At 48.1% G+C, this 26,751-nt stretch overlaps 1 pseudogene; it reads left to right on the forward strand.

Annotated features, from left to right (window-relative positions):
* Positions 1 to 10,035: 10,035 nt before the first annotated feature.
* Positions 10,036 to 26,751, forward strand: part of LOC140430276 (colorectal mutant cancer protein pseudogene) — a 183,653-nt pseudogene continuing 166,937 nt past the window's right edge.

The raw sequence follows: 26,751 nt of genomic DNA on the forward strand, positions 1-26,751 counted from the left end.
CATGCTCGTACAGGATTGGGAATTACTATGATGCTACCCTGCGCAAGAATATTTATCAGGGAACTATTGAAGGTGCTATTAGGGGCAATGGTAAGGGGGCTACAAGGTGGTTAAGTGCCCTGGTTTAGTCCTAACATTCCTAGTTACTATCACTGTGCAGTGACAAGTGTGGTATGTAATGTATGTTGTTGTGCATATGTGTACCTGAGTGACACTGATGGGTGGGGGGGAGGGGGGGGGGGGAGGGGGGGGGGACTATATACATACAGATTGGTTTTAAAATTACAGAGAAGGTTACAAATTTAGACGATCGGGCGCTGTGATCTGTCGTTGAGAGTGCCGCAGTGCTGGTGGCGACTCAAGCGTCGGCTTGGTCTTCGGTGACTCCGGGAGCGCGTCAAAAGTCTCTTCATCCCTGGGTGGGAGCAAGGGGAGGACGGATTGTCCTGGAGCGGAGGCTGCGGTGGGGTGCGCTGGGGGGAGAGAGGGTGGCGCTGAGGCAGAGGGGGTGGGGACCCAGCTGGTGCCAGGTCCCTGAGGGAGACTGTGTCTTAGCGGCCGTCAGGGTACGCTATGTAGGCGTACTGCGGGTTTGCATGGAGTAGCTGTACCCTCTCAACCAACGGGTCTGCCTTGTGGAGCCGCACGTGCTTGCGGAGGAGAACAGGTCCCGGAGCTGGATTGGATTGGATTTGTTTATTGTCATGTGTACCGAGGTACAGTGAAAAGTATTTTTCTGCGAGCAGCTCAACAGATCATTAAATACATGTGAAGAAAAGGGAATAAAAGAAAATACATAAGAGGGCAACACAACATATACAATGTAACTACATAAGCACTGGCATCGGATGAAGCATACAGGGTGTAGTGTTAATGAGGTCAGTCCATAAGAGGATCATTTAGGAGTCTGGTGACAGTGGGGAAGAAGTTGTTTTTGAGTCTGTTTGTGCGTGTTCTCAGACGTCTGTATCTACTGCCCGATGGAAGAAGTTGGAAGAGTGAGTAAGCCGGGTGGGAGGGATCTTTGATTATACTGCCCGCTTTCCCCAGGCAGCGGGAGGTGTAGATGCAGTCAATGGATGGGAGGCGGGTTCGTATGATGGACTGTGCGGTGTTCACGACTCTCTGAAGTTTCTTGCGGTCCTGGGCCGAGCAGTTGCCATACCAGGCTGTGATGCAGCCCGATAGGATGCTTTCTATGGTGCATCTCAAAAAGTTGGTAAGGGTTAATGTGGACATGCCAAATTTCCTTAGTTTCCTGAGGAAGTATAGGCGCTGTTGTGCTTTCTTGGTGGTAGTGTCGACGTGGGTGGACCAGGACAGATTTTTGGAGATATGCACCCCGAGGAATTTGAAACTGCTAACCATCTCCACCTCGGCCCCGTTGATGCTGACAGGGGTGTGTACAGTACTTTGCTTCCTGAAGTCAATGACCAGCTCTTTAGTTTGCTGGCATTGAGGGAGAGATTGTTGTCACTACACCACTCCACTAGGTTCTCCATCTCCTGCCTGTATTCTGACTCGTCGTTATTCGAGATCCGGCCCACTATGGTCGTATCTTCAGCAAACTTGTAGATGGAGTTGGGACCAAGTTTTGCCACGCAGTCGTGTGTGTACAGGGAGTAGAGTAGGGGGCTAAGTACGCAGCCTTGCGGGGCCCCGGTGTTGAGGACTATTGTGGCGGAGGTATTGTTGTTCATTCTTACTGATTGTGGTCTGTTGGTCAGAAAATCGAGGATCCAGTTGCAGAGTGGGGAGCCAAGTCCTAGGTTTTGGAGCTTTGATATGAGCTTGGCTGGGATTATGGTGTTGAAGGTGGAGCTGTAGTCAATAAATAAGAACATAAGAACATAAGAACTAGGAACAGGAGTAGGCCATCTGCCCCTCGAGCCTGCTCCGCCATTAATGAGATCATGGCTGATCTTTGTGGACTCCGCTCCACTCTCTGGCCCGTACAACTTATCGCCGAATCCCTTTATTCTTTAGAAAGGTATCTATCTTTTTCTTAAAAACGTTTAAAGAAGGAGCCTCAACTGCTTCACTGGGCAAGGAATTCCAGAGATTCATAACCCTTTGGGTGAAGAAGTTCCTCCTACACTCCGTCCTAAATCCAATTCCCCTTATTTTGAGGCTATGCCCCCTCGTTCTGCTTTCCCCGACCAGTGGAAACAACCTGCCCGCATCTATCCTATCTATTCTCTTCATAATTTGATATGTTTCAATAAGATCCCCCCGCATCCTTCTAAACTCCAATGAGTACAGTCCCAGTCTACTCAACCTCTCGTCATAATCTGATCCCCTCAACTCTGGGATCAACCTAGTGAATCTCCTCTGCACTCCCTCCAGTGCCAATATGTCCTTTCTCAGGTAAGGAGATCAAAACTGAACACAATACTCCAGATGCGGCCTCACCAACACCTTGTACAATTGCAGCATAACCTCCCTAGTCTTGAACTCCACCCCTCTAGCAATGAAAGACAAAACTCGATTAGCCTTCTTAATCACCTGTTGCACCTGCACACCAACTTTTTGCGACTCGTGCACCAGCACACCCAGGTCCCTCTGCACAGCAGCATGTTTTAACATCCTACCGTTTAAATAATAATCCATTCTGCTGTTATTCCTCCCAAAATGGATAGCCTCACACTTGGCAACATTGAATTCCATCTGCCAGACCCTAGCCCATTCACCTAACCTATCCAAATCCTTCTGCAGACTTCCGGTATCCTCTGCACTTTTTGCTTTACCACTCATCTTAGTGTCGTCTGCAAACTTTGCCACATTGCACTTGGTCCCCAACTCCAAATCATCTATGTAAATTGTGAACAACTGCGGGCCCAACACTGATCCTTGAGGGACCCCACTAGTTACAGGTTGCCAACCAGAGAAACACCCATTTATCCCCACTCTCTGCTTTCTGTTAGTTAATCTTTCTGTTTGATAATCCCCAAACAGGTCCTCTTTCCTAGTCTTACCTATGTTGTTAGTCCCAACTTGGACCACAACAACTGGATCCTCCCCCTCCCTCTCCAAAATCCTTTCAAGCCGATCAGAGATGTCCCTCACCCTGGCACCGGGCAGGCAACATACCATGCGGGACTCTCGATCTGGCTGACAAAGGATGCCATGAATCCCCCTAATTATAGAATCCCCTACAACTACCACTTGTCTTTTTGCTCCCCCCTCTTGAATGGCTTCCTGTACCACGGTGCAGTGGTCAGTCAACGCATCCTCCCTACAGCCCTCTTCCTCATCCACACAGGGAGCAAGTACCTCATACCTGTTGGACAAGGTCAAGGGACGTTGAGTGTCTTTAAGACAGAAGTTGATAAATTCTTGATTTCTCGAGGAATTAAGGGCTATGGAGAGAGAGCGGGTAAATAGAGTTGAAATCAGCCATGATTGAATGGCGGAGTGGACTCGATGGGCCGAATGGCCTTACTTCCGCTCCTATGTCTTATGGTCTTATGGTCTTAAGGGCTGAGGCTCCTCAACTCCTAAACTCAGGCTCCCCCTACCTGCCTCCATTGCAGTCACACCACTCTTTCCATGACCACTTAACAGTACTTATTCTACCGGGTGTGACTGCCTCCTGAAACAAAGCGCCCCTCCCTGATGTGCCGCAGTGTGTGCAGTTCAGTCTCCAGCTCATCAATTCTGAGCCGAAGTTCCTCGAGCAGCCAACACTTGCTGCAGATGTGGTCACTGACGGTCTCAATGGGATCCACCAGTTCCATCATCATACAGCAAAGCACATCTCCTGTCCAGCCATATTCAACTTGTTAATTAATTTAAATAATAATTTATTTTTTATTTTTTATATAACCTCAAGGATAAACCCGAACACCAACACAGCCCTCTCTCGCCACTCACCCGAACTCAGTAACTCACCTAAACTCAGATGCACTCTGTTCCAATGAGCACTCCGTGTCTAAAGGCACTCCTGCCACATCTTTTGTGCACTCACCTCTCCCAGCACTATCCCGGCTCTCTCCTCCCGCGCTTTTTAAATCTCCCGGCTCTCTCTTCCCGCGCTGTTTTCGCTGTCCCGGCTCTCTCTCCTCTCGCGCTGTTTTTGCTGTCCCGGCTCTCTCAAATGATGGTGCTGAGATACTCATTGAAGTTAAGCAGGACACCAGTGAGAATACGAGTACTGAAAGCACAGCACTTAAAGTCAAAGCAGGTAATTTCTGTATTTTGTATGTGTGCACCTCATGGTGGGCGGTTTGAGCTGAAATTTCATGGCACCAACATAAAGATAACTTGAAATATTACTTTCCATCAGTACTACGGTAAAATGAAATCTTGTGGTGCAGTGTTTAGTGTCTCTCCCTCTGATCCAGCAGCTCCAGATTTGGGTCCCATGCAAGGACTTAATGGGGAAGGAAGATGCATTCATAACGTGGTTATACATGTTGAGTAGCAACCTGCAAAATTGTTCCAACATGCCAATGGCATGTGGGTAGACTGGGAGAGACTACTGGTCAACCATGCTTCATGTGAAGTGGCTCCCCTCAAGCTATCAGCCTCTGGCGACAGACTGATAATTATTGGCTTCATTGTGGTGAATCTTGCTGTATCCCTTAAACCCTCTCAGTATCATCATTATACAAGTTTGAAGAAACTAATCTAATTGCTTTCTCTGAAATAAGAACAAAGAACAATGTAGCACAGAAACAGGCCTTCGGCCCTCCAAGACTGTACGGCCATGACAGCTGCCTTGGCCAAATTCCTCGGCACTTCTTGTGCCATAACCCTCTACACCCATCCTATCCATGTATTTGTCAAGATGCCTTTTGAACGCTGTTCATGCTTCCACAACCTCCCCATATAACGTGTTTCAGGCACCCACCACCCTCTGTGTAAAAAACCTGCCTCGCACATCTCCTCTAAACTTTGTCCCACGGACCTCAAACCTATGCCACTGGTGATTGGCCCCTCCACCCTGGGCAAGAGTGCCTGCCCATCCACTCTCGCCATGCCCCTCATAATCTTGTAGACCTCTAACAGGTCATCCTGCAACCTCCGTCGTTCTAATGAAAACAGTAAAGAGGCGAGAGTTGATCCAGAATTTGAACACGGCACCTTTCGCAAGCCCTCCATTATAACACCCAAAACGAGAATCATACCCCGAGACCAATGAACCGCCGGTTCTGCTTCTGCTGCTCTTTCTGTTGCTTTTAAAAATTTCAGGTGACATTCTGCACATTTTATACAAAGATTTAACATAACTGAACAGCTGGAAAATAACTGCTAATAATTATGAAGACAGTTTTCACTTTAAATGCAGAATAACCAGCTGGATTCTCCACTGTCAGGAGTGTCCATTGTGCCGGCAAAGCACCCACGCCCAGGGATTTCCCGACGGTGTGGGGCTACCCACAATGGGAAATCCCATTAGACGGCTGGCGGAGCGGAGAATCCCACCACCTGCGGGAGCGGACCACACCAGAAAACTGGTGAGACGGGACGGAGAATCCCACCCCAGATGTTTGGTTCTGCTTCATTCTACTAGGGCAGTGAAAGTGCTGAGACAAATGTTTTGTTGAAGTGCTATCAATCATCCTTCATAAAAGGAAGTTAAACAGAAATCTAAAAAGATCTGCTGATAAAAAATTATCTCATTCAGGAGCCAAATGCTATTGATTGAGATGAGTTTGTGTGCTGGCTAATATATTTGGTCTCATAATTATTCCAGAACAATCGAAGCTGAAAGAGAGTGAAGATGACAGTGGCCGAGCAGTTGAGAAGACAATTTGTCATGTTGAAAGAGGTAAGTACCAATAGGGCGGGATTCTCTGAAAATGGGGCTGTGACCCCACGCCGGCGGAAAAATGTTAGTTTTAGAATTAATTTTTAAAAGATTAGAACGAGTTTAAGTTAAGTAAAATGTGGATCTGTTGGGGAGAGCTGGCAGAGAGTCGCCTCGCTCCGGCACATCCGGCTGCCAGCCAGGTTGGGAGCGAAACCCCGGAGGTGGACTTCCTGGGGAAGGCAAAGAGATGTTCATGGGGGGTTTCGTTAGTTGCAGTGCACAGGAGCGACCAAATGGAGTGAAGTGCGTCGGGGAGGACCTCCTGCCAGCGGGAGGCCGGGAGATTTCGGGACCGTAGGGCCAGTTGGACGGCCTTCCAGATCGTCCCATTTTCCCGCTCCACCTGCCCGTTTCCCCGGGGGTTGTAGCTGGTCATCCTGCTCGAGGCAATGCCCCTGTTGAGCGGGTACTGGCGCAGATCATCGCTCATAAATGAGGATCCCCGGTCGCTGTGGACAAAGGCGGGGAAACCGAACAGAGCGAAGATGGTGTTGAGGGCTTTGATGATGGTGGCAGACATCATATCGGAGCATGGGACAGCGAGGGGGAATAGGGAATACTCGTCGACCACATTAAGAAAATACGTGTTGCGGTCGGTGGAGTGGAGGGGCCCTTTGAAGTCCACGCTGAGGCGTTCAAAGGGCCGAGACACCTTCACCAGTCGCCCACGGTCTGGCTGGTAGAAGTGCGGTTTGCACTCTGTGCAGATCTGGCAGTCTCTGGTGATAGCCCTGACTTCCTCGATGGAGTAGGGCAGATTGCTAGCCTTAATGAAGTGGTAAAAGCGGGTGACTCCTGGCTGACAGAGATCGTCATGCAGGGTCCGGAGTCGGTCCACTTGTGCGCTGGCACATGTACCTCGGGACAGGGCATTGGGGGGCTTGTTGAGCTTACCGGGGCGATACAAAATCTCGTAATTAAAGGTGGAGAGCTCGATCCTCCACCGCAAGATCTTATCATTTTTGATCTTACCCTGCTGTGTGTTGGTAAACATGAAGACAACCGACCGTTGGTCAGTGAGGAGAGTGGAACTCCTGCCGGCCAGGTAATGCCTCCAATGTCACACAGCTTCAACGATCGCTTGGGCCTCCTTTTTGATGGAGGAGTGGCAAATTTCGGAGGCATGGAGAGTGCGGGAAAAGAATGCCACGGGGCTGCCTGCCTGGCTGAGGGTGGCGGCCAGAGCGACGTCTGATGCATTGCTCTCGAATTGGAATGAGAGCGTCTTGTCGACCGTGTGCCTTGGCGATGTCGGCCTTGATACGGTTGAAGGCGTGGTGAGCCTCGGCCATCAGTGGGAAAGCGGTGGAGTGGATGAGTGGGCGGGCCTTGCTTGCATAGTTAGGGGCCCACTGGGTGTAGTACGAAAAGAACCCCAAGCATTGTTTCAGGGCCTTGGGGCAGTTGGGAAAGGGGAGTTCCATGAGGGGGCGCATCGGGGTCGGGCCCTAGAACTCCGTTCTGAACCACATAGCCGAGGATGGCTCATCGGTTCGTGCTGAACACACACTTCTCCTTGTTGTAAGTTAGGTTGAGGAGTGTGGCGGTGTGGAGAAATTTGGAAAGGTTAGCATTGTGGTCCTGCTGGTCGTTGTGTTTTTGAAAACTCACCACTATTCTTAGAGTTCCCCCTATCCCAAAAAGGGCCGACATTCTAAATGGTGATCAGGGATTCTCACTACCCTATGGTGCTGTGCATCACTGTAAATACATGTAAGCTAGCTAGACACTAGAGGGAGCACCAGAAACATCGCACACACACACTCAACCAATAGATAAGTTAGATAGGAGGCGACCAATGGCCATTCACGATGCACAAGGAGGTGACACGACCACAGGGGGGCATTACACCAACCCATATATAAAGGACACCACACACATGATCAGCTTTTGGCCAGTGGAGACAGTCAGTGAGGAGAGGCACAGGGTTGATTCAATATTACACCCACCACGTGGAAGACAGCAGCTGGTTAGTCAGTTTAGGTAGCTACAATAGGATTAGCAGTAGTGTCGAACTCAAGTTATAAAAGTGTACATAGTGTAAATAAATGTGTTGAAGTTATCTACACGTCTCGACCTTCCTTTGACAAATGCAACACAAGGAAGCCGCTTATGTTACAAAGGAAACATAACAAAACATGGTACCAGTAGTGAACTGCTTAAATCCAGATAGACATACCTCAGCGTACAGTGACAACAAGCAATACCCAGGCAAGATGTTTGAGCTCCCGGTTCCGCAGCAGCTCCAGTGCCATGGCGATCTCCGCGAAAACTGGCAGATATTCCGGCAAACGTTTGAATTCTTCCTGGTGGCAGCAGAACTTAAAGGCCTGGCCGATGATGAAAAAACAGAGCTTCTCCTCACTATCGCCGGTGCAAGAGCAGAAGAAATCTTTTAAAAATTCAAGTTCTTCAAGGGGCAAAACAGGTGCGACTTCCAGGCATTCCTGGACAAATTCAACAAATACTGTTTGGAAAACCCATTCCAATCGGCAAGAAAAGGTAAGAGAAGCACCAGTGCTCACCTCGAGGCCGAAATCCCGGACCAGAGAACGATTGGGGTCGGCGGCCATCTTGCTAAAGGGACTGCACTAGCGCAGTTGCGCGAGAAGTGCGCAGAACCGGAAGGTTCGTTTGCGCATGCGCGAGACGCCGTGCATGCACAATCAAGAAAACAGCCATCGAGAAAGGAACAGCGATCTGCGCATGCGCAATCGCTTCCGACATGCTACGTCACGCGCGTCATGACATCAGAGGCCCCAGACCGCACCAATTTAAAGGGGAAACGTCCCAAATCAAAGAAAAAATCTTTTAAAGCTGTAAAACAACCTTCCTTCACCTGGAATGACAGCACAATGCCTCAAATTGACCCAGGAAATGAATTTAACTTTCGAAGAATCCTGCAACAAGCAGTTACCTACGCACAAACCGATGATTCCGACCTTGAATACTTCAATACCGACCTTTACATTTTCTCTGGACCTCGCAAGCCCAATGACAGCTCCATGGTCCTAGACGACTATGACTCGGACAAACCTTTCACCTTGAGAGGCTACCCCAGTACCAAATCTGAACCGCAACTGGATGTGTTGCACATTGGCGACCCCCGCATTGAATCCGACGTAGATGCGGATTCATTCTTCAGATTTGAGGATCTTCAACCCGGCAGGTATGACGTCCCAACTCATCATTGCAGGATGATGCTTCAGCTTGAAATTAAGAGACAGAGAGCGGTACAAGCCCACAGAGAGCGGCCTGCTGCCACACAGAGCGTGGTCCACGCCCCGCTCAGGGTTCCCGATTCTACGAAAGAAGATATGCAAGACTCCACACCGCAGTCCTTGCATGCACAAGAAGTGACTCCAGTATCACAAGACTCCACAGCAAGCTCGTGGACAGACTCCACAATGGCAGAAACGCATGACTCCGATGCGCAGTCCTTGCAGGAACAAGACCATGAGGGTCTAGCAACCTCCTCTGACCAACTAGCGGCAGACGATGCAAGTCTGCCATGCTCACATAAACAGCAAGAAGACTATAACAGTCTACCACGCTCCGCTGCACAGCAGGACGACCATGACGGTCTATCATGCTACAATGAAGGACAAAGCGATGATGACTGTTCAAGCCCAAATGAAGAACAACGGCAAGACAATGACAGTCCAGCCACATTGTTTGCACCACCAGATGAAAACTCTGACAATTTACCCAACCCTAGTGAACAGCAAGCAGCTACTGAGGATCTACCCACGGTATGTGAAACGAGTGACAACAGCATCCCACTTCCCATGCAAGAGGTACAAAGTGACAGACCTCAGCTAGTGTGTACAGAGGCACTCGACGATCACTGTGAGACCACTGGTGACACCACACTACTTCCACCCTCAATTGCTCGAACCTCTCCACTAGTCAATGCATTCCTGCATGTTCCGACTCCAGACATGCAGCTTCAAGAAATCTCAGCTGACTCCAGTGAACCTGCTAAGACTCCGGACGGGGAGCATCAACAAAAAACAGACCAGACTCCAGATGGGGAGCAACCAAACGCCGACTCTGATTCACATAAGCCAGACTTTACTTCAGACAGGCAGTGCCGCAACCTCAGTGATGGCACGCTCAGGGTGGCAGCAAATAGCCACAGCCAACAGGAGGCAAACGATGATTCTCAAAGTATTGATCAGGATCAAACCTCTGTCTCTGTGCTCGAGAACCAGTCAATGATGGTCTCTGCTGATATGGCTATCTGTAGTTACCTCAACTCAGAGCTCCAGAGGGTATTAACTGGACTGGAGAATGTAGTCTGTGGAAGGAAAAAGAGCAGTTGCAGTCTATCAGTGGCAGAAGTGGACAGACACATTGAACAACTTACCACAGCCAGTGAGCACTGTGACCTGGCTATAAAGACTGTGGAGGAGATTGAGGGAGTACTGGGCCGTGACTTCTATCCAACCCTCGCTGAAGAGAGATCTCGATGGGAGAAGGAGTTAGCAGCTCTTCGGGAAGAAAACGAAAGCCTCACAGCGATGCTGTGTAGCAAAGAAGATGACCTTAACAGGACAAAGGTCACCATGAATGCTATTCGGGAGGAAAGAGACGGTTTACGTAGGAGGGTTCGAGAGCTACAGACACGTTTACAAAGCATACAGGCATCTGGTCCAGCTAGTCCAAGTCGTTTGACTGCAGCCAATCGACCAGTCAACCCCAGTACTGGTGAGCTCAGCACCAGCAGTAGCAGCAATGATATCCCTATTGCAAAGGTGGCTGAACGAGTAAAATTGTCAAAGACAAGGTCAGAATCTTCATCTTCAGATCGCCCAGTCCTGGGTTCAGAAATCAGCAATATTGGACTACACTTAGCAGCCCTGGCATCACCAAAAACAGACATAGTGGATCTCAATAAAAGACTCCAACATACAGAACGGGAGAGGGATGTGTTAGAAAAGACGTTGGCAAAATCCCAGTGTGAGCAATCTCATTTAATGCGGGAACATGAAGAGACTCAGGAAAGGGCAACTCTTCGCTATGAAGAACGTTTCACTGAACTTCACAGTATAATTGCAGAGTTAAATAAGAAGATTGACAGGCTGCAGGGAATAACAATAAGAGAAGATGATGAGTATTCAGAGTTGCATTCAGAACTTAGTTACAGCCCAGGATTTGCTGCACCACAGCCTGGCCAGCCAGCATATTCCTGTCTGATGCAAGGTTCTAGTTTCACACCATAACCAGACATTGATGCGAGCAGCAATTCTGTCTCCAAATCGACATGCTTCAATGCTTCTCAGCAGAATCACCCTTCCAGCACAGCATGTGGCCAGAACCAGTATGCACAGTCTTATCCAACTTCAGCATATGGCACATCCATGACCTCGAATGATACTGTTGATGGTACCTCTTCAATGTCAACGACCTATCAGCTACAAGATGCCATCCAACAGCACCACCACAAACATAAAAAAAGAACAACACTCCAAATCAGACAGCGAAGTGATTTGACCACTTCTTGGTTCCTGTGGCTCGGAAACGTTGATGGTGTTCATAACCAAGAAAGGCATTTGACCATGATGATTGATGGTTTATGGACTCACATTAATGATTTGGACTTATTGTTTAATCACCGTTCCCATGACTTGTATATACCTTACCTTATCTACCTGTTCTTTGTTCAGTTTTTCTTAAAGTGTACAGAAAATATAAAAAAGGGAGGATGTGGTGATGTGCATCACTGTAAATACATGTAAGCTAGCCAGACACTAGAGGGAGCACCAGAAACATCACACACACACACTCAATCAATAGATAAGTTAGATAGGAGGCGACCAATGGACATTCACGATACACAAGGAGGTGTCACGACTACAGGGGGGCATTACACCAACCCATATATAAAGGACACCACACACATGATCAGCTTTTGGCCAGTGGAGACAGTCAGTGAGGAGAGGCACAGGGTTGATTCAATAGTACACCCACCACGTGGAAGACAGCAGCTGGTTAGTCAGTTTAGGTAGCTATGATAGGATTAGCAGTAGTGTCGAACTCAAGTTATAAAAGTGTACATAGTGTAAATAAATGTGTTGAAGTTATCTACACGTCTCTGCCTTCCTTTGACAAATGCAACACAAGGAAGCCGCTTATGTTACAAAGTAAACATAACAAAACATCCCCAACTCCGATACAGGCTTCAGTGGGTGCTATTCAGGTCAAACTATATTTTCAAGTTCGCCCCGGTATAACCCATACCTTCTCCGAAGATTTCATCTACTTACCACTTAGTAGCATCGATCCTTGGGTCCCGCATTGCTAAGTAAGTAAAATAGACTAATAACCACTGTTTCAGGTTAAAACTTTTAAGTTATTTTATTATTATATATTTTTTCCTCTTTTTAAAAGATGCAATCGCTGTCTTTACAGAAAAGTAAAAAGATCTCGCTTCTGGATCCTTCTGGTTGGTTGAAGGGACCTTCAGGCCCAACTTGACAATCAATCTTCTTTAAAGTCTGCTCTTCTTTAGTGTATTCGCTGGGTAACTCGGTTGCTGTGTCCTATCTTTCCCATGTACCGAGATATGAGAGCTGGCTCTGCTGGCTATCTCTGAGCTGACTCTGAGCTGAATCTGCCTACTCTTTAAATTCTAGTCTTCCTTAGATGTATTAGCTATTTTAGCTCGGCTACTATGTCCTGTCCATTTCCCATGACCGAGCTGAGTGTAATCTGACTCTGCTTCTCCCCTCTCTCTCTCTCTCTGAGTTCTGCTTCTGGTTCTGGTTCTGCCTGCTGTCCCCTTTCTTCGGGTTTATATTCTCTTTCTAACAGTTAAGTTTTTATGACGTTATTATAAAGTAACTCTTATTTACTTTGATTGTAAAAAGTATCTTTGATCGAAACCTTTTAATCCAACTAAGTATTCATTTTGACATGACTTCATCTCATAGATCTGATTACATTGTTTCCTTTGTGATGTTCAAAATGCTTTGACTTCAAGAGGTGTTACTTTTTATTCCTGTCATTTCTATAGTTTTATTTTCCAATTGTGTCCTCAGCTCAATTTTGACTTTGATTTTGGCTTTGAATTATGTTTCTCGTAGACTGATAGTCTCCAGTTTTCTTTAATTTACCTGGTATTAGCAAATTTTCACACCTAGAATTATCACCAAATTCAACTGAACCTCATCCATTCTTTTCCAGATCCTTACTAAGATAGTTACTTTCAATGAAGGTGTGAGCTATTGTTTTTGGCTTATTCAAAATCCTGTTTGTCTTGTTTGCTAAACCTGCTTGCCCAAGGCTATCTGCATTTTACAATCCTTCCCTGGCAGCTGCTGTTAACCCTTTGTGGGATCTTGCCCTGTATTCTCTCATGTTTCTCTCAGACCAGATATTGCCAGACTTCCATGTTTCAAATGACACATCTTTCCATATTTTCAATAACACCCCGTCTTGACATTTGAAACATTACTATATCTTTTGGTCAATTATCCCCCCCATCTAATTGTACTGACTAACATTTATCCCCGATCTTTCTCATTTGTATGTATGTTTTGTGATTTTAAATTGTGCACCGAAATCAATTCGTAAATGTATCCAAATCACAGACCAGTGTCTTTTTTTGTTCTTTCCTCAAGTCCAATTACCGTGAACCATAACCTCAGCCGCTCAGGAAGGTAACACAATAGCTATCCGTCTGTTCCACTACCTCCAAAGCATTTTACCATAGCAGCACCGTAGAAGCTTCCTCGTGTCCCTTAGAAACAGCACACAACTCAGTCCATCAGTAACCAAAAAGGTCATTTGTCCATCACTGGCTGTTAAGTGTCCCATTTTTCTGTCATCCAAATTGCTTTCCGTTTATTATCGGAATGGTAAATTATGATATGATATGTACCACCCCTTGATTCCCTTGCTTCGTTTATTCAAAAGGTTCAATTGACCCTGCTTCTATCCCTGACTTCCTCATATTAATGTCTAACATTGTCCTGAACCATGTAAGTCTGCCAAGCCCTGGTGTACATGAGAGAATATCTTTCTGACAAATTTCCTTCAAATCCCTTTCGTCTGTTATCATTTCCCTTACAACATGAAAGTGTATATTTTCCATTACAACATTTGCAATATAATATGCCAACAGTATTCGCAAGACCTCATCGAACTGTCACTTTTTCCAAATAAATTCTCCCTATTGTTAAATACAGTTTAAAAAAAACCTAAGTCTTATCTTAACACATTACTCATTATCTAACCACACAAATAGACCGTGTGTTACAACTTTACAGATTTGCAACTATTATCACAATTTCAATACTAAAAATAAAGTACAATATCGACACATCCCTTCCAGGCTTTGGGATCCATAGTCATTACATACTAAATACGGCGTGTTAATAACATCAATATTATTTATGATGTTCTATGCAGTTAAATCAAGACAACACACTAAACTACCACTATCCCCCTCTCTTAAAACATTCACACAGTTTAGAAATGCTGATCAAGTTCTCGAACGGCACACATACCCCCATTATCATACATAACAGTCCCTACCAATTTACATGACATTTCTTCTTTAATAACTATAATAGCTCTTCAATGCAATATTGTTTGCCGCATTGGTAATAATTTTCCCGCCATGGCATCAAGCTACAAAAATTCTTAAACTATTGTCTTTTATCATATTGGGGTTCCTCGTCAGTCGCTGCTGTCTGCCGAGACCCTTAATAACTCCATCGTGTAGTACCTACCCCGTGGAGACCTCAGATCATCCATCAGCTGATGTCCAATTAGAGATGTCTGACCGTAGGTTTCATTGCTCAGTAATAATTTGAAATTTTGATTTGTTTCTAACCCGTAAAGTTTTCCTCCAGGCTCTGTCATTTAATTCCCTCAAATATGTAGCCAATTGTATCATTAGTTTTTCCCCCATTCCTGTCTAAAACATTCTTTTCTGGAGTGTAGTTCTCTTCCTTCTTGTGAACTGGTTTGTCTGTTATTTATTTTTTCCATCTGAAAAATCAAATGAACATGTCAAGGGTGGAGAGGGCCCTATTCTTTAATTTGTCCTTTCTATTTTCGTTTGAACACTCCAGAAGTGCCCTCTCCAGGACTTCCGGATTTCTTTTGCTACCGTTTCTTTCCTTTTTTTCTTTTTGAACTGGTTTATTTTCCTTAACATTGATGTACATCATACAATTAAGGCCTGTTAAGCCTCCTTCTTCTGTCATTGCACCCCTGAGTGAGATTCGAAGAATCTCAAACTCCTCCTCTTTTGCACACTCAGTGATCCAATCATTGAAACCTTACCCTGATACATTCCTGATATTGCTACTGCATTTACTTTAATTACTTTATTTTGAATACGACCGGATTTTTATGAAGGCAAATTCCAAACAGGACATTTTAACTTCATCATCTGTCCTATCAATGCTGCTAACGGGTTTTAATTCACTGTCTTCCCACCAATCGGTCATGTGATTTAATTGTGATACAATTTATTTTGCTCCAGACGCCATGCTTCTCTAACTCAACTGTACGTTTACCCAGATTCTGAATGATCTTGTCTTTACATTTTACAGCTTCACTGATTATTTTTCCTGCAGTTTTAGTTGGTAGCTTCACCCACACTTCCTTTGTATTATCAATTGGTTTAATATCTTAATTTTACCTGCATCAATTTTTATCAAATCTTTTCCTGCCATCAGATTCTCAATTCCTTATACTGCAAATAATTCTCATAATTTAACTGTTGATCCAATATCTTTATTCTCGAAAGCTCCTTCTTCAATTTATTTAACATTCTAAACATCATTATTTTTGCTAGTGACATTCTATGATTGTCGGGCACTAGGACCCTGCGGGGCAATGCAGTGTCAATTTCAACGCTCAATTACAAAGCCTGCAAGCAGTTGATTGCTGGCCAGTACAAACTCTTTATCTATTTATTCTAAGACGAATTTAGTTATGAACATACTGATTCACTACCTCATAATACTGATCACATTTCTACCTGCCATTTATAACTTCAAATTGATGTGAAACTCGGTTTTACAAAATACAACATTTTTTAAAAATACAAACACCAAAGGAAATTCACAATTCCTTGTTAGACATACACACACTCATTCATCCACTCAGATCTTGGATCTCTACTTTGTAGGATTTCACAAATCCTTATTAAACACGCACACACGTTTATCCACTGAGATCTTGGACCTCTATTCAGTGGGGTTTTAGTTACTTTGAACAAAAATCGAGACCCCCTCCATGCTGATAAAGTTTCACTTATGCAGGAGTTTTTTGCCTCTGTTAATTTCTTTTCCACCCTTGTCTCATTGCTTCAACTCTCTTGACCGTGTTTCAGAGCAAGAGGATTATTCTAATTGCCATTTTTCGGAATTCTAAGTTCTGTTCCTGGTTGTCCCTTTCAGTTGCAATCTAATTAAGGATAAGTACCCTTTCTGGGCCCCATCCAAGGCTAACTAAGGCACTATCTTCCTGTTTTAGTTAAAGGTCGATTGGTTATTGGTCTCTAAAGATTCTAGGCGTCCCCCATTTCTCTAGGCTTTAACCTCACAATCTGCCTTACTCTAAGGATGATTTATTTTTTGGCCTCCTTTTACCAGTAATGGATGCAAGACTTTTAGTGCTGTCACTAAGATGTCTTGCAGACTTTTTCTCAGGGTCAGCATCTTCTAGTCTGCTGATTTTACACACGCAACCTGAGTTTTATGTCCCCTCGATCCACAGAATATCCTTACAAAAGTCAATCACACATGACTTTCCAGACTAAACTCGGCAGGTAAAGTCTGACTCACACATAGACCAGAAACTTCTAATATCCTAGCCTTGTGCTGGTTAGAAACTTCTAATATTCCAACCGTTTCTTGGGAACTAGAAACTTCTAATATTCTAGCCCCCACACTAGCCCCGATTCTGCTCAACTAGAAACTTCTAATATTCTAGCCTCGCTTTACCAAGAAACTTCTAATATTCTAGGTCTCCACGCTGGATGCCATGGAGAAAGCAAAACAACCGGCTGGGCGTAATTAACACAGTGTTAACACGACGGCTGCCATGTAGAAAATAAAGCAACCCGCTAGGCGTAATTAACACGGTTTTAATAAAAACGTTGGGCGCCATGTTTTTGAAAACTCACCACTATTCTTAGAAGTCCCCCTATACCAAAAAGGGACGACATTCTAAATGGTGATCAGGGATTCTCACTCCCTGACTCCGATACAGGCTTCAGTGGGTGCTATTCAGGTCAAACTATATTTTCAGGTTAGCCCCGGTATAACCCATACCTTCACCGAAGATTTCACCTACTTACCACTTAGTAGCATCGATCCTGGGTCCCGCATTGCTAAGTAAGTAAAGTAGACTAATAACCACTGTTTCAGGTTAAAACTTTTCAGTTATTTTATTATTATATATTTTTTCCTCTTTATAAAAGATGCAATCACTGTCTTTACAGAAAAGTAAAAAGATCTCGCTTCTGGATCCTTCTGGTTGGTTGAAGGGACCTTCAGGCCCAACTTGACACAATCAATCTTCTTTAAAGTCTGGTCTTCTTTAGTGTATTCGCTGGTTAACTCAGTTGCTGTGTCCTATCTTTCTCATGTACCGAGATATGAGAGCTGGCTCTGCCGGCTGTCTCTGAGCTGACTCTGAGCTGAATCTGCCTACTCTTTAAATTCTAGTCTTCCTTAGATGTATTAGCTATTTTAGCTCGGCTACAATGTCCTGTCCATTTCCCATGACCGAGCTGAGTGTAATCTGACTCTGCTTCTCCCCCCTCTCTCTCTCTCTGAGTTCTGCTTCTGGTTCTGGTTCTGCCTGCTGTCCCCTTTCTTCGGGTTTATATTCTCTTTCTAACAGTTAAGTTTTTATGACGTTATTGTAAAGTAACTCTTATTTTCTTTGATTGTAAAAAGTATCTTTGATCGAAACCTTTTAATCCAACTAAGTATTCATTTTGACATGACTTCATCTCATAGATCTGATTACATTGTTTCCTTTGTGATGTTCAAAATGCTTTGACTTCAAGAGGTGTTACTTTTAATTCCTGTCATTTCTATAGTTTTATTTTCCAATTGTGTCCTCAGCTCAATTTTGACTTTGATTTTGGCTTTGAATTATGTTTCTCGTAGACTGATAGTCTCCAGTTTTCTTTAGAACAAAAGAACAAAGAACAAAGAAATGTACAGCACAGGAACAGGCCCTTCGGCCCTCCAAGCCCGTGCCGACCATGCTGCCCGACTAAACTACAATCTTCTACACTTCCTGGGTCCCTATCCTTCTATTCCTATCCTATTCATATATTTGTCAAGATGCCCCTTAAATGTCCCTATCGTCCCTGCTTCCACTACCTCCTCCGGTAGCGAGTTCCAGGCACCCACTACCCTCTGCGTAAAAAACTTGCCTCGTACATCTACTCTAAACCTTGCCCCTCTCACCTTAAACCTATGCCCCCTTGTAATTGACCCCTCTACCCTGGGGAAAAGCCTCTGACTATCCATTAATTTACCTGGTATTAGCAAATTTTCACACCTAGAATTATCACCAAATTCAACTGAACCTCATCCATTCTTTTCCAGATCCTTACTAAGATAGTTACTTTCAATGAAGGTGTGAGCTATTGTTTTTGGCTTATTCAAAATCCTGTTTGTCTGTTATGGGGATAAAGGGGGATAGGGTGGAGGTGTGGGGCTTAACTGGGGTGCTCTTTCCAAGGGTTGGTGCAGACTCAATGGGCTGAATGGCCTCCTTCTGCACTGTAAATTCTATGATTCTCTGACAGATCTGACTCAAACAGCAACAGACCATCCACATACAGCAACTCTTGGTGTTCCCTACTCCCCCATCACAATCCCCTGCTACTCCACTGGCCCCCTAAGGGCTGTTCCAAAGGGCTCTATCGCCAGCGCGAAGAACAGCGGTGACAGCAGACACCCCTGCCTCGTTCCCCTGTGCAACCCAAATCTCTGTGATCTCATCTCATTGTCCGTACACTCGCCACAAACTTTGGCCCAAATCCGAACCTTCTCAGAATCTCGAACAGGTACCTCCACTCCTCCCGATCGAACGCCTTCACTTTATCCATAAAGACCACTTCCTCCCGTACCCTCCCCACCGACGGGGTCATAATCACATTAACCGTATCCTGATGTTACTGGATAGCTGCCTGCCCTTTACAAAACCTGGTTGGTCCTCGGCGACCAAACCTCTATCCTCCCCGCCACTAACTTGGCCAGTACTTTCCCATCCGTGTTTAACAGTGAAATGGGCCTGTATGACCCACACTACAGCAGGCCCTTCTCCTTCGTTGGGATTAACATAATTGACGCCTGTGTCTCCCCTTTTCCAGCACTCCATTTAACATCCTCAACTAAGGTGGTGCGAAGCTCTGGCCCCGGACCTTTACCCTACTTCATTCCCCCTTATACTATCCATCATCTCCCTCACCCCCACGGCTCTTCCAGCGCTTGTCTTCTCTCCACTCTTCGCCCAGCTTCAGAAACTCCAAGCCATCCAAAAAATTTCCCCTATCTGCCTCCCAATTCCTTCGCAATCCTCGATTTATGTGCTGGTGGAGGGTGCAGGTGACAGTTGGGACACTTCTTTGTTGTCCTTCGCTGTGGTAGTCACCACTGATGTATTTTTTGTATATATAGGATGTTGATATAGGTGCTTTACGGGAAGGCCCCTGTACTACAGGTACGGGGTTAGATCCCTGTCTGCTGGTTCCGCCAGTAGGCAGAGTATAAATATGTGTGCTCCCAGTACAGTAGCCATTTCGTCAGCTGCTGTAGGAGGCCACACATCTCTGTGTAATAAAGTCTCGATTACATCCTACTCTCGTCTTTGTGTAATTGATCGTGCATCAATTTATTACACTGAGTTTTTCAGAAGGTGGACCTCCGCATCAAGCCGGATCGCCTGCAGCTGCATCCGCAAGCAGACAACGCCAAAAAGGACTTTGAACATTGGCTAGCCTGTTTTGAAGCGTACATCGGGTCTGCGGCAGACAAAATTCCAGAAGCACAGAACCTCCAGATCCTTTACACGCGGCTGAGCTCCAACGTCTTTCCACTTGTCCAGGACGCGCCGACCTACGCAGAGGCCATGGCGCTCCTGAAGGAAAACTACGCTCAGCGGACTAACACACTCTATGCCAGGCACCTCCTCTCCACGTGGCGTCAACTTCCCGGTGAGTCGGTGGAAGATTTCTGGCGCGCCCTGCTCCCCCTAGTTAGAGACTGTGACTGTCAGGCCGTTTCGGCCATGGAACACTCGAATTTGCTAATGAGAGACACATTTGTTACGGGCATAGGGTCTGACTACATCCGCCAGCGCCTCTTAGAGGAGGCCACGCTCGACCTCACGGCAACCAAAAAACCAGCGCTTTCACTTACGGTCGCATCACGCAACATTCAGGCCTATGCCCCCGACCGCGCGGCCCACCCCCCCTGTGCATGGTGGACTCCGCAGTCGGCCGCCCCATCGTGGACCCTATCAGCGACTGCCCTCAGCCAATCCCACGCCTGTGCCGTGCGGCAGCCAACAAACCCCGGGGGGGGCCCAAATGCTACTTCTGTGGGCAGTGAAAACACCCCCGACAGCGCTGCCCGGTGCGGAGCGCCCTCAGCAAGGCCTGTGGCAAGAAGGGACATTTCGCTGCAGTGTGCCAGACCCGCTCAATTGCCACTATTGTCCCGGCGCCCCTCAAGTGCAGCCAGTGGGCACCGCCATCTTCCCCTCCTAGGACCATGTACGGCCAGTGGATGCCGCCATCTTGTTCCTCCCAGGACCAACGGGCGCCACCATCTTGCTTTCCCCACGACACATGCGGCCTGTGGGCGCTGCCATCTTGTTCCTCCCAGGACCAATGGGCGCCGCCATCTTGCTTTCCCCACGACACATGCGGCCCGTGGGCACGGCCATCTTACCCAACTCAGGACCTATGCCCGTTGGGCACCTCATCCGGCCGCTCATCGCCTGCAACCGCCAACGACCAGCCGCGTCTCGCCTCGGTCACGATTGACCAGTCTCGACCACACAACCTCATGATTCCTTCAACTAAAGTGAAGGTCAACGGGCACGGGATCTCCTGCCTGTTGGACTCTGGGAGCACTGAGAGCTTCATTCACCCCGATACGGTAAGGCGCTGCTCCCTCGTGGTACACCCCGTTAACCAGAGAATCTCCCTGGCCTCCGGATCCCACTCCGTGGCGATCCGGGGGTACTGCATTGCGACTCTCACTGTCCAGGGCGTGGAGTTCAGCGGCTTCCGCCTCTACGTCCTCCCCAACCTCTGCGCTGCCTTAATACTCGGCCTGGACTCCCAGTGCATCCTCCAGAGCCTAACCCTGAAATTCGACCGGCCCCTACCACCACTTACTGTGTGCGGCCTCGCGACCCTTAAGGTCGACCCACCTTCCCTTTTTGCAAACCTAACCCCGGATTGCAAACCCGTCGCCACCAGGAGCAGACGGTACAGCGCCCAGGACAGGATCTTCATCAGGTCTGAAGTCCAGCGGCTGCTTCGGGAAGGTATCATTGAGGCCAGCAACAGCCCCTGGAGAGCCCAAGTGGTAGTGGTGAAAATGGGGGAGAAAAACAGGATGGTCGTTGACTACAGTCAGACCATCAATAGGTACACGCAGTTCGACGCGTACCCTCTCCCACGCATATCTGATATGGTCAATCAGATTGCACAGTACCGGGTCTTCTTGACAGTAGACCGGAAATCTGCCTACCACCAGCTCCCCACCCGCAAGGCGGACCGCCCATATGCTGCGTTCGAGGCAGACGGCCGCCGTTACCACTTTCTTAGGGTTCCCTTCGGCGTCACCAACTGGGTCTCGGTCTTCCAACGGGAGATGGACCGAATGGTTGACCTGTACGGGCTGCGGGCCACTTTCCCGTACCTGGACAATGTCACCATCTGCGGCCACGATCAGCAGGACCATGACGGCAACCTTGCCAAATTTCTCCACACCGCCACTCTCCTCAACCTCACCTATAACAAGGAGAAGTGCGGGTTCAGCACGAACCGCTTAGCCATCCATGTGGTCCAGAACGGAGTTTTGGGGCCCGACCCCGATCGCATGTGCCCCCTCATGCAACTCCCCCTCCCCCACTGCCCCAAGGCCCTCAAACTTTGCCTGGGGTTCTTTTCGCATTACGCTCAGTGGGTCCCAAACTATGCGGACAAGGCCTGCCCACTCATTCAATCCACTGTTTTTCCTCTGACGGCCAAGGCTCACCAGGCCTTCAACCATATCAAGACCGACATCGCCAAGGCCGCGATGCATGCGGTCGACGAGACGCTCCCCTTCCAAGTCGAGAGCGATGCATCAGACGTCACTGTGGCCGCTACCCTCAACCAGGCAGGCCTGTGGCATTCTTTTCCCGCACCCTCCATGCCTCTGAAATTCAGCACTCCTCCATCGCAAAAGAGGCCCAAGCCATCTTTGAAACTGTGCGGCATTGGAGGCATTACCTGGCCGGCAGGTGATTCACACTCCTCACTGACCAACGGTCGGTAGCCTTCATGTTTAATAACACACAGCGCAGCAAGATCAAAAACGATAAAATCTTGAGTTGGAGGATCGAGCTCTCCACCTACAATTACGAGATTTTGTATCGCCCCGGTAAGCTCAACGAGCCCCCCGATGCCCTATCCCAAGGTACATGTGCCAGCGCACAGGTGGACAGACTCCGGACCCTGCACGACAACCTCTGTCACCCAGGGGTCACACGTTTTTACCATTTCACCAAGGCCCGCAACCTCAGGGACCTGGCACCAGCTGGTTCCACACACACACCCCTCCGACCCGGCGCCACCCTCCCCTCCCCCAACGCACCCCACCGCAGCCCCCGCTCCGGGACAATCCGTCCTCCCCTTGCTCACACCCGGGGATGAAGAGGATTTCGAAACGCTCCCGGAGTCGCCGAAGACCAAGCTGCCGCCGGAGTCACCACCAGCACTGCGGCGCTCCCAACGACAGATCGAGGAAGTCAGGGCGATCACCAGAGACTGCCAGGTCTGCGCGGAGTGTAAACCGCACTTCTACCGGCCAGACCGTGCGCGCCTGGTGAAGGCCTCCCGCCCCTTTGAACGCCTCAGCGTGGACTTCAAAGGGCCCCTCCCCTCCACCGACTGCAACATGTACCTCCGCAGTGTGGTCGATGAATATTCCCGATTCCCCTTCGCCATCCCATGCCCCGACATGACGTCTGCCACCGTCATCAAAGCCCTTAACACCATCTTCGCTCTGTTCGGCTTCCCCGCCTACGTCCACAGCGACCGGGGATCTTCATTCATGATCGATGAGCTGCGCCAGTACCCGCTAAACAGGGGCATTGCCTCGAGCAGGACGACCAGCTACAACCCCAGGGGAAACGGGTAGGAGGAGAGGGCGAATGGGACGGTCTGGAGGGCCGTCCAGCTGGCCCTATGGTCCAGAAATCTCCCGGCCTCCCGCTGGCAGGAGGTCCTCCCCGACGCACTTCACTCCATTCGGTCGCTCCCACGCACCGCGACAAATGAAACCCCCCATGAACATCTCTTTGCCTTCCCTAGGAAGTCCACGTCCGGGGTTTCACTCCCAACATGGCTGGCAGCTCCGGCACCCGTTCTCTTCCGTAGACACGTTTGACTCCACAAGGCGGACCCATTGGTTGAGAGGGTACAGCTACTTCACGCCAACCCGCAGTGCGCCTACGTAGCGGACCCCGACGGCCGCCAAGACACAGTCTCCCTCAGGGACCTGGCACCAGCTGGTTCCACACACACACCCCTCCGACCCGGCGCCACCCTCCCCTCCCCCAACGCACCCCACCGCAGCCCCCGCTCCGGGACAATCCGTCCTCCCCTTGCTCACACCCGGGGATGAAGAGGATTTCGAAACGCTCCCGGAGTCGCCGAAGACCAAGCTGCCGCCGGAGTCACCACCAGCACTGCGGCGCTCCCAACGACAGATCAAGGCACCGGACCGCCTGAATTTGTAATATTATCTGTACTTTTAAAACACAACTTCCTGTATATAGTTTTCCACCACCCCCACCGCACTCATTTTTAACAGGGGGTGAATGCGGTAGTCACCACTGATGTATATATTGTATATATAGGATGTTGATATAGGTGCTTTACGGGAAGGCCCCTGTACTACAGGTATGGGGGTAGATCCCTGCCTGCTGGCTCCACCCAGTAGGCGGAGTATAAATATGTGTGCTCCCAGTACAGCAGCCATTTCGTCAGCTGCTGTAGGAGGCCACACATCTCAGTGTAATAAAGCCTCGATTACATTCTGCTCTCGTCTTTGTGTAATTGATCGTGCATCATTCGCCAACGCCTCCTCAGCTCTGGTCGTCGCCTGGTGCAGGATCACTGCTGGTGGATGGACCAGGCTGCTTGTGTGATTTTCCTGCAAGGAAAGGGATGGGGTATTAGTGCATGGCAAAGCAGAACACCTGGGACACACTGAACTCACAAATGAGATCAAAGTGCAGATGCTTTTCACCTTCCTCTCTCCCACCAACCTCACCCTCCGCACTGGCCCTCTCCTATTCCTTCCCTGTGAGCTCAAGGACACTCTCCTCAAAAGAAGTCAGGATGTGAAACTCTGCCATGCCACTACCTGTCTTCGCCCGCTCAATTTATAATTTATCCTGCAGAGAGACATATGGGGATGGCGAGCAGGCAGCGTGCTGGATCAGAGGGCAATGATGTCTGGCGGTGCACATAAGCAGGAATGAATGATGAGGAGAGGAGTCTAGTTCTGCGGAGAACCGAGAATCAATTTAGCATGGCCAATCCACCTAACGTGCACATCGTTGGACCGTGGGGGGAAGCCAGAGCACTCGGAGGATACCTATGCAGACACGGGGAGAAAGTACAAATTCCACACAGTTAGCGGATCCCTGGCACTGTGAGGCAGCAGTGCCAACCACTGTGCCACTGTGCTGCCCACCCCATGGAGGTTTAGGCATCCAGGAAAGAAGGATTATTCCTTCTTTTACCATGTACATCGGGTAGTCTCCAGTATTGATTTTTTCATGGTGGGGAAGTTGGTGCTCTCAGGGGTACTGGGGGAAGAATACCCAGGGGTAATGATTTCGGACCACGTGCTGCAGTATGTGGATGTGAGGTTCGAAACGGGCTGGACACAAAGACTAGGGTGGAAGTTTGTTTGGCAGATAAGAGATTCTGTGAGAAGGTGGCCTTGGTGATAAAGAACTATGTGGAGATTAATCAGAACGGGGAGGTTTCTGCCTCCACATTTTGGGAAGCTTTGAAGGCACTGGTCCGGTGCAGGTAATATCTTATAAGTCCCACAGGGACAAGCTTGAGAGCGAGGAGAGGTAGAGGTTGGTATTGGATCGGCCCTGACTAGGGGGGCTGCTGGCTGAATGGAAGAAACTGCGGTGGCAGTTTATCCAGGGACGTCAGGGAAGGCGGTGGGTCAGCTTCACCGCTCGAGGGCGGGGTTCAGCGTGAGTAAGGGGAAAAGGCTAGTCAGCTGCTCGCCCATCAGTTGAGGTGGCAGGCAGCTGCATGGGAGATTATACAGGAGAGGGGGCAGGAGAAAGGTTCATTACAGGGCCAGGAAAAAAATCAATGAGGCATTTGAGGCCTTTTATCGGGGGCTGTATAGGTCTCAGCTCCGGGAGGAGGATGCGAAAATGGCACATTTTTTAGAAGGGTTGTTGTACCCGGAGGTGGAAAATAAGAAGAGATAAGAATTGGAGGCGCCATTGGGGTTGCAGGACATAATGGAGTGTGCAGGGTTGATGAATCGGGGAAGGCATCACGGTCGGACCTTTCCAGTAGAATTTTGCAAACAGATTTTGATAGTGCTGGCACTCCATTTCCTGGAAATGAAATGAAAATTGCTTATTGTCACAAGTTGGCTTCAAAGGAAGTTACTGTGAAAAGCCCCTAGTCACCACATTCCGGCGCCTGTTCGGGGATATATACAATGAGTCATCGGTGAGGGGGGAATTGCCAGCCATACTTGCGTAGATACCAAAGAAGGATAATGACTCAACAGAGTATGGGTCTGCTGAATACAGATGTGAAGGTATTGGCTAAGGTGTTTGCGAGGTGTTTGTAAGGGTGTGTGCCGGATGTGGTCTCGGAGGACCAGACGGGGTTTGTTAAGGACCAGAAGTTGTCAAGTAACATCAGGAGGCTGTTGAATGTGGTAATGACCCCATCAAAGGGTAGAGCGCCGGAGGTTATCAGATCAAATGATGCTGAGAAGGCTTTTGACCGGGTGGAATAGCAGTACCTGTTCGAGATCCTGAGGGTGTTTGTTTCATGGGTGCGGTTGCTGTATGAAGCCCCCACGGAGGAGGAACGTGATGAATTCGTGGCATTTTAGGCTTCATAGGGAAAAAGGCAGGGATGCCCGCCGTTCCCGTTGTTGTTTGCATTGGCTATTGATCCCTTGGTCATTGTGCTGTGGGTTTTACGAGAGTGGAGGGTATTGTAAGGGGAGACTGGGAGCGCAGGGTGTTATATGCGGATGCTTTATTGCTATATGTGTTAAACCCACTGGAGTGCATGGGGAAGATAATGGACCTACGAGGGAAGTTTGGTGCATTTTCTGGGGATAAACTGAACGTGGTGAAAAGTGAGGTATTTCCGGGGAATGCCCAGGGGAAATACTGGAGTACTGGCATTTAAGCTGGTTAGTCTCGTAGAGGGTGCCAAAGGGGATTTGCAGAGGTGGGATTTCATAGAATCATAGAATTTACAGTGGAGAAGGAGGCCATTCAACCCATCGAATCTGTACCGGCGCATGGAAGCAGCACCCTACCCAGGCCCACACCTTCACCCTATCCCCTTAACCCAGTAACCCCACCCAATCTTTTTGGACACTAAGGGCAATTTAGCATGGCCAATCCACCTAACCTGCACATCTTTTGACTGT

This window comes from Scyliorhinus torazame, chromosome 10 (genome assembly GCF_047496885.1).
Source record: "Scyliorhinus torazame isolate Kashiwa2021f chromosome 10, sScyTor2.1, whole genome shotgun sequence".
Taxonomy (NCBI): domain Eukaryota; kingdom Metazoa; phylum Chordata; class Chondrichthyes; order Carcharhiniformes; family Scyliorhinidae; genus Scyliorhinus; species Scyliorhinus torazame.